A 9,292-nucleotide genomic window follows, 5' to 3' on the forward strand; every position below is an offset into this window, starting at 1 on the left:
ATTAATATATTAAGTCATATATGAATTGCATTAATTAAATGTGTCATTGTGCATTAATTCCCTAACAACTTATTATATGAACTAATAGTGTTAATTAATGTGTTAATTACCACAATGAGCTGAAGCCATGTATTTGAACTTCCACCCAATACGGGTGCACTAATATGCATTAATACTTGCTTAATTGCTGCATTATTACTGCAAATTCATGTGTTAATTACAACAATTACTTAATGATGAGTTAATAGTCATGTGCCTCAACAAGTAAAGTCATAACATAATGATATCTTTGCAAACCATTAGTTAATGAATCATTAAAACAAATGCTGATACAGCCAAAGTACTGCCTAAAAAGTCATGACTTGAGAACTAATTTATCATTAATGACCATCATTGGACTTTATAAATGCTGTTTATTTAACATCGATTTCCAAAAACATTGCCTCACTAAAGAAAAAAAAAAGAAAAAACTGAGGGATGCAGAGATAAAAAAGATATACAAAATATCACATATACATACATATGTATATATATATATATATATATATATATATGTATGTATATGTGATATTTTGTCGTAATACGTTTTGTCATAATAATTTTGTCGATATTTTGCTATCTCGCAACCCCGACAGACCGGCCCAGGCTTTCCGGCTGCACCTGTGGTGGTGGACACATCAATCTGGGAAGGACGACGGATAGGGGTAGGGGAGGGGGCCGGTGCATAGTGCAGCCCACGAAGGTGGGGCGCCGGTTTGGGTGGAACCACTCCCCGTTTCCGGGGAGCGGGTATAGGGCGAGAGGGAGGGGCAAGAGGAGGAGGAGAAGCAAGAGAGGGAGAGAGAGAGAAAGAGAGAGAGAGAGAACTGGATGCCATGTGGGCTTCGGCCAGCTGGACTGCGTCATCCACCGATGTGGGGCCATTATGCAGTTCTCTTGGGTAGACGTATGGTCAGCTGCTCCAGCACCATCAATTCGATCACGTCCTCCATGACGCGTCCTTCCCCGGCTAGCACCCATTTCTGGCAGGCGTCCCGGAGCTGTTGGGCAAATGAAAACGGGCGGCCGGCTTCACTCAGCATAAGGGAGCGGAACCACTGGCAGCGCTGCTCAGGAGTGCGGCCCACCTGTTGCAGGATAGCGGTCTTCAGCTTTGCGTAGTCCAGCTGGCAGTTGTTGTGCAGCGAGTTGGGCCTCCCCGGAAAGCAGCGGTAGCAAGTGGAGAGCACATTGGGCTTGAGGCCAGGTGGAGGCAGTGGCAGAGTGTTCAAAGAGGCCAACGAATGTCTCCGGATCGTTTTGAGGGCCCATCTTTGTGAGGAGGAGGTGTGGCTTCATCACTGCCTCCGGGGTCACTTCGGGGACCCCGCCTGGAGCTAGCCAGCTCTGTAGAGCCTGCTGATCCTCGGCCTGTGTCTGGAGGAGCTCCTGGAAACGACACTCCTGGGTGAGCAGGGCTTGGTGGTGGGTCTCCTGGATGCTAGCCAGGGCGAGGTTCACTTCGCCCAGCGGTGAGGTGTCCATGGTTGCCAGTCTTTGCAGAAGGAATTCCCGGGTTTCGGCACCAATGAAAGAAGGTTCCAGGAATAAGGAAGGGAGCGGAAGCGGGGTGGCAGTCCAAGTAAGTCAGTTTTTAATATTTTTCAGTTTGTCTACAGTTCGTGCACGTCAGTTTCACAACACAACATAATTCAGCTTCACAACTCAATCAGCAATTTAAATCTATCTCAGCTTCACTGTCTGGTAAGTTTCAGCTACAGGCCTCTGGGTTTCTTTGTTCCCAACTCTCTCTCCCTCACTGGCATTCTCTGCAGCCTTTTCAAGCCCATCTCCGTCGTCACTGTAACGAGACACAGGTGTTACGCATCATTAATCACCAGGTGATGGCCCTTACCGCTTCCTCTCTCCCCAGTGACAGACACATGACCATGTCCCGCTCCACAGAATCATTAACTAATGTTTTGCAAAGATATCATTATGTTATGACTTTACTTGTTGAGGCACATGACTATTAACTCATCATTAAGTCATTTTTATAATTAACACATGAATTTGCAGTAATAATGCAGTAATTAAGCATGTATTAATGCATATTAGTGCACCCGTATTGGGTGGAAGTTCAAATACATGGCTTCGGCTCATTGTGGTAATTAATACATTAATTAATACTATTAGTCCATATAATAAGTTGTTAGGGAATTAATCCACGATGACACATTTAATTAATAGTAATTCATATATGACTTAATATATTAATCAGACAGACTCTTTATTAGTTGCTGATGTGGCAATCATTAATGAATGGCTTAGTTAATCATGAGTCATACATTAACTCAATATTATCTGTGCATTAGTTAAGCATGAATTAATGCTTATTAATGCACCTGTATTGTAAAGTGTTACCACTTTTCTAAATTTTGTTAAATCGTATGGTATCATACGATTGCACTCGTATGAATTTGTACGACCTTCACTACAGCTAATGATATCGCTGGACATCGTTTTCATCTAATGTGCGACAATTACTTGCTTCTGTCACACACAACAGATTCCTGTCATGTTTACACACACTACTGATCAGTTAGGTTTAGATAAGGGGTTTGGGTAAGGGCATAATATTAGTAAGCATGTCCATGACAACTTGCGCGCAGAACTTGCGCTTACTTCCGCATTACACATCCAGGCATTGTGTACGTGATGAAATCATACAAATGCATACAAACAAAATTTTTGCGAGATCGGGTTGCACTCTATGTTGCGCGATGCACTATAAAAAAGAACCGGCTCATTTGAGTCATTAGTTAGGGAATTGAACTACACTGGGCGCACAGTGTATTTGCACCGTAGGTTCAAAAGAACTGGCTCATAAGAGTCATTCATTCAGAACAGGACTATAGTAGTCGCTCTGTGTATTTTCCGCTTTAGATTCAAAAGAACCAGCTCAAAAGATTCATTCATTCAGGAATCGGACTGCACTGGATGCACTCTGTGTTTATCAACCCGATCTCATGAAAAGTCATATATAATTTAGGAGTTGGCTTTTTCGTATGGTCTCGAACAATGTTGTTCGCATAAACTCGTACAACTTCATCACATGCAAATTTCCGGATGTGTAATGCAGAAGTTTGCACGAGTTCCACGCACGAGGCGTTAAGTACATACTTATTAATATTATGCCCTTACCCAAACCCCTTATCTAAACTTAACCAATCAGTAGAGTGTGTAAACATGATAGGAAGCTGTTGTGTGTGACAGAAGCAAGTACTTGTTGCCTATTAAATGGAAACGATGTCCAGCGACGTCATTGGCTGTAGTGAAAGTCGTAGGAATTCAAATGAGTGCAGTCACACGATATCATACGAATAAGCCAAATTTAGAAAAGTCATACGAATCATGACGATTTCGCCGTGAGATTGTCTTGGTTTATTGCTTTAGAGTCAAAAGAATTTGCATGAAACTCTTTTAACTTTTCAGTATTTTAGGTGTTCCATCTGTATCGGTGGAAAATTGCACATTAAGGAACCACTAACGGAACCAAAAGTCATGACTATCATTTGGTTCCGGTTCCATTTTTCCTACTTGAATTGTCTGTGATGTTTTGTTTCCCAACCCTATTCACAATGAGATTATGTGTCATTGTCACACCTTAGTGAATTTATTTTATTGCTTTCTAAAATCATGCCAGTCACGTTCACTCACAGAGAACTGATGTGTATTTAATCCCAAGTAGAAACAGAACTGGATCAGCAAGGTCAAACTGCCATCGTGCAAAGGGATTCCACTGAATCAAAACGTGCAACTCTGAATGCATTGAGGATAATTTGCACGGAAATTAAACTAGTCATAATCCCTTTGAATTAATACTCGTTCAGCTGGTGTTTACATCTAAGAAACCCTAGCCACTCTAGAGAATCCACTCCCTGTCAGCACCATTTCCAATGACTTTAAAAACAAATGAACAAAAACCGCAGACTGACATAAAGACGGCTGGTTATATAAGGGGGTAGGGGAAGAGATGCTGGATTATCGCTCCCCTGTTTCTGCTTAGAGACATAAGAGAGTTAGGGGTGATTATACCCACACAGTCTACTGAATAATACCCAGATTAGACACACTAACCAGGCCTCATCTCCACACAAAACTTCTGCCTCTGCATTCCAGAAGAACACACACACTCATGCTCTGGCACAGTGGATGTTAAACACACCACTTTGGAACAGATGCCAGTGTACGTCACAAGCTTATAACACCAGCACCACAAGCAGAAACATACCGATAACAGAGGCTTGTTTAAAGAGTGCACACCTCTTTCCAATTCTACATAGTTGTGCCAAATTCTTGTCAGCTTGTACTGAGACTTTTCAGACAATTCAAGTGGGATAAAATTTCAGTTTTATGAGGAGAGGGACAAATTAGGTAATTTGCAAAAGTTTCCCATAAATTTCAGAAAATAAGAAAGACTTTGAGAAACTTTGCACATAGACAATTTCACTGCTAAATATGCTCACAAAACTGCTTATAAAACTAGTCTATATAGTGCCTTACTGCATGCAATATTAAAACATGTTCAAGTCATGTATGGCACAACAATAATAATCTGGTAAGAGTTTAAAGGAATAGTTCACCCAAAAATTAATATTCTGGCATAATTTACTTACCCTCAAGTTGTTCCAAACTCATATTGCAACCTGGTCTCATAAATTCCTGTTCCTATACCAAAATTATTTTTACGCGGTCTTGCATGTTGACACGTGAGCCAAAGGTGTCATATGATAGAAGCACCACAGAATGGCTGCTTCAGTAATTGAGTTTTTTATATCACATTTTCTTTTTATGACACTATTGGTTTAGGTTTAAGGTTTAGATTTAAGGTTAGGGTAGGGAGCACTGTTGATTTAAAACTCGATAGAGCATTAAACTTAAAAACCTCATTTGTTTGGGAATTTTTTTACTCGCCTTTAGCCACACACAGTGGCCATTTCACCTTGGAACTGCCACGATATGTGTAATGAACCACATAAAATCATTTTGCAAAAATGTCACCACAGTTATGTAATTTTCATGAGATAAGGCTGCATTTTCTTATGTGGAACACAAAATGAAAAAGAAAAAAAAATTATGAATATCTTTTCAATACAAAGGCAGTGGATAGAGCCTCACTTAGTTCACCCCAAAATGAAAATTCTCTCATCATTTACTCACCCTTTATGCCATCCCAGATCAGTATGACTTTCTTTCTTCCTCAGAACAGAAATAAAGATTTTTAGAATATCTCAGCTCTGTAGGTCCATACAAGTGAATTTGTGCCAACATTTCAGTTGTTGTGCAGCGAGTTGGCAGTGGTAGTGGCAGTGGCAGTGGTAACAAGTGGAGAGCCCATTGGGCTTGAAGCTCCAAAATCCACATAAGGGCAACATAAAAGTACTCCAGACGACTCTGGTGGTTAATCCATATCTTCAGAAGCAATATGATAGGTGTGGGTGGCGTCTCATTTAGAATTCTCTAAATGAGACTCCATGGATTCCTTTAATCACCAAGCTACGGTACATATCAGCCTTTTCCAGACGTAATCACATGTGCCTTAAACCAAAGTTTGTTTTCTAATCATTATTATTCAAACTGGTACATGAGCGACCAGAAAATTCTATTGACTCCAAAGGCAAGATGTGACCAATAAATTACAGTTCAGTTCTCATACAGGATACAGTTCACGTCCATTTGCTTATTTGAATAGAAATTAGCTATTTAGGGATTCAGTTTTGACACAAAGGCAGGAGATTGTGGAGCAAAACTAAATAGCAGCCTATTAAAAACATCTACTTTTCACAATGCATTTGTCCTGGCATGCTCTTGATGTTTGGGTTTGAGTTCCAGATTCATATAGGAAGAAATAACTCCAGTTACCTTTGAAGCTTAAAGGGATAGTTCACCCCAAAATTAAAATTCTCTCATCATTTACTCACCCTTGTGCCATCCCAGATTAGTATGACTTTCTTTTTTCCTCAGAACACAAATTAAGATTTTTGGAAGAATATATCAGTTCTGTAGGTCCTCACAATTCAAGTGAATGGGTGCCAACATTTGGAAGCATCAAAATCCACATAAGGGCAACATAAAAGTACTCCAGACGACTCTGGTGGTGAACTTATGATAAACAATGACTTAAATATTGATCTGTTTCTCACCCACACCTATCATATCATGTCTGAACACATGGATTTAACCATTAGAGTCATATGGATTACTATTATGCTCCCTTTATGTGGATTTTGGCACTTCAAAATTTTGGCACCCATTCACTTGAATTGTGAGGACCTACAGAGCTGACAAATTCTTCTAAAAATCTTCATTTGTGTTCTGTAGAAGACAGAAAGTCATACACATCTGGGATGGCATGAGGGTGATTAAATAATTAGAGAATTTTCATTTTTGGGTGAACTAACACTTTAAAGCGAGTCACTGTGACATGCCATTGTATTAAAAAGATGGACCAAGATATTTGTGTTCCTTATAAGAAATTCAGTCACACTGTATGGGTTTGGAACAACATGAGGTTGAGTTAATTATGACAAAATTTTCATTTTTGGCTGAACCATTCCTTTAATCCTAAAAGTGAAAATACTTTTGGCATGTTTACTGTGTGCATAGTATGTCATATAGCAAACTTACCAGATGCCTCAATGAATTAAAAAGTACATTACATGAAACTTTTCTGCCATGCTGTGTTGACGTACATTTCTGATGGGTATATCATATGTTATTTTGCACCCGGGTTGGAAAACTGTATTCACTTTGCTGATAACACACTGTTACATAACTTCCTTTTGTTCCAAAGTATCATCAGATCGTAAATAATTTCACAGACACACACAGACAAAGACAGAGAAACTGGAGAGCACCTTGTAGAAATAAAGAACTGACTGGATAAAGGCACGCCCGAGGCTAGCTTAGACTTTGTTGTTCTGCACTGAATAATGTTGCACTGTCTGTTGAAACTGAACCTTTCTGATAGGCTTTTAGCTTCGAGCCATGTTCTAGCTTGTAAATAACTTCAGCTTTCTAAATGAATCCACTGTGAGTCAATATTGGAATGCTCTAAATGAGACTCCATGGATTCCTTTAATCACCAAGCTAAGGTACATAGCAGCCTTTTCCAGTCGTAATCACATGTGCCTTAAACCAAAGTTTGTTTTCTAATCATTACTATTCAAACTGGTACATGAAATGCCAGAAAATTCTATTGACTCAAAAGGCAAGATGTGTCAAATAAATTACAGTTCAGTTCTCATACAGGATACAGTACATTTCCACTTGCTTGTTCAAATAGAAATTAGCTATTCAGGGCTTCAGTTTTGACACAAAGGCAGGAGATTGTGAAGAAAAACTAAATAGCAGCCTATTAAAAACATCACTTTTCACAATGCACTTGTCCTGGCATACTCTTGATGGCTGGGTTTGAGTTCCCCCACTCATGTTATGAGCTGGGTATCGCCAGCCACCTCACGATATATGTATTGCGATACACATATCATGATTTGATATATCGTGATACATCACTTTATCATGGTTCGAGTTCGCTTTTAATTTAAAATAATTTGGATATAGTTCAGTTATAATGTCCACCAATTCCTGTTTACCTCAAAGGTACCTCAAATCTAAGTTCATGAAACATGAGGGTCAAGATCACAATTCAGATCCTCTAACATTTTGATTAGGGTAAATGAGATTAAAGCGCATGTTTACGTCCACTACAGATAACAGTCTTTTCTCATTAACCTGATCTCCTGCAGTGATGGCATGATACGACTTAGAACAGTCTAATCATCCACATTATCCAAGGCAGTTCCTCAGTCTCTAAACAATTGATAATTATGCTCACACTATTGTAGCCTACACTTGGTGTTTAAAATATATGGGATAAAATACTTAAATTGATGTTTACGGTGAGGTTAAAAAGGCATGCCACTGTTGCAGAGTTGCCTGATTTGTTCCAAGCCTATCAAGACTGAAACATGGAACATAGTTTTGTCACATCTTCTCTACTCTTCTAGTCTTCCCACATTTGCTTTGAATTTTCCACTTGCCAAGCTGTCACAATTCAGAGTTTTCGAGCTACTTTGTACTGGGAATGAAGAAAAATACCCAGAGGATATTTTCGACAGACCCGAGTTCCCATGGTTGAGAAGACTCACATCAATGTGGAGGAAATACATGCGTTTCTGTCCAATATTACTTACTTATATAAACAGAGGGAAATAACTTTATTGTGCCATGTCTGATGGTCGTGCCCGTCAGTCACATCTACACTGCTTAAAGATGCACTCATTCATTTTTTTGCTTGTGTTCTTAGACTTACACTGACACCTAGGGGCTTGGATGCAGCATCATTTAAATACAATAGTGTTCAGTAACAAAAGCCATTGTAGAAATGTATTATTCACAGTCACATTTTATTATTTATTATTCAGGCCTTTTTTTTTCTTTTTCTTTTTTTATAATGTTCCTTGAGGTTCACATATTATATTAGTAGTTTTTTTTCTGCACAATAAACAGTTGTTTATTTGTAAAACATGATACATTTTCCATCCTCATTCTTACCCTCTGTCAGAAACGCTTGCTTTTGTTGCTGCTTCTCCTTTAAGACTCGATCACTGTTATGATTGGCTCTCTACTCTTGACTGACCTGCTCTCTCATTGCCATCTCACTGCTCACTGCTACTGGGCGGGGCTAAGGAAGTGATAAGGTAAAGTAGTTGTCGATGTGTTGTCGTGGAGGCGGTCAGATGCAAATGTCTACCACAGTGTGACATCACAATGGGGAGGGAATAGTGAACGAGTCATTTTGCCAGTTTGGTTTCAACAAATGCTTTTTTTGCAGTGAGGAGAAAGTTTTGAGTTCTGAAACTTACAGCATGTTTTAATTATAGTAAAATTACATCTTATGTGTCAAACGATCAAGTAAAATTTAATTCCTCATGTCATGACTCCTTTAATTTAAAGTATGAGTGAAAGTGTCCAATAACAGGGCAGTTACTGAGATTAAGAGAGTAGTATTAAGCTGGTTTTGTGATTCTAACATGGCGACCCACATGAGGCGACCTTCTTCGCATGTACAATAAAACAGCTTTTACTGTATAAGGTTACTGATATGACTGGAGGTGTGAGTGCTCATGATTTTATACATGTGTTGCAAATGTAGTATTCATATCTTTAGAAGTAAAACTTTCTAAAAGAGGAAAACAACGACTGAGTGCACCTTTCAGTAACCATTTACAACTCTTGCGCCAAGCTG

Source organism: Myxocyprinus asiaticus, chromosome 42, assembly GCF_019703515.2.
Source record: "Myxocyprinus asiaticus isolate MX2 ecotype Aquarium Trade chromosome 42, UBuf_Myxa_2, whole genome shotgun sequence".
In the NCBI taxonomy this organism is placed as follows: Eukaryota; Metazoa; Chordata; class Actinopteri; order Cypriniformes; family Catostomidae; genus Myxocyprinus; species Myxocyprinus asiaticus.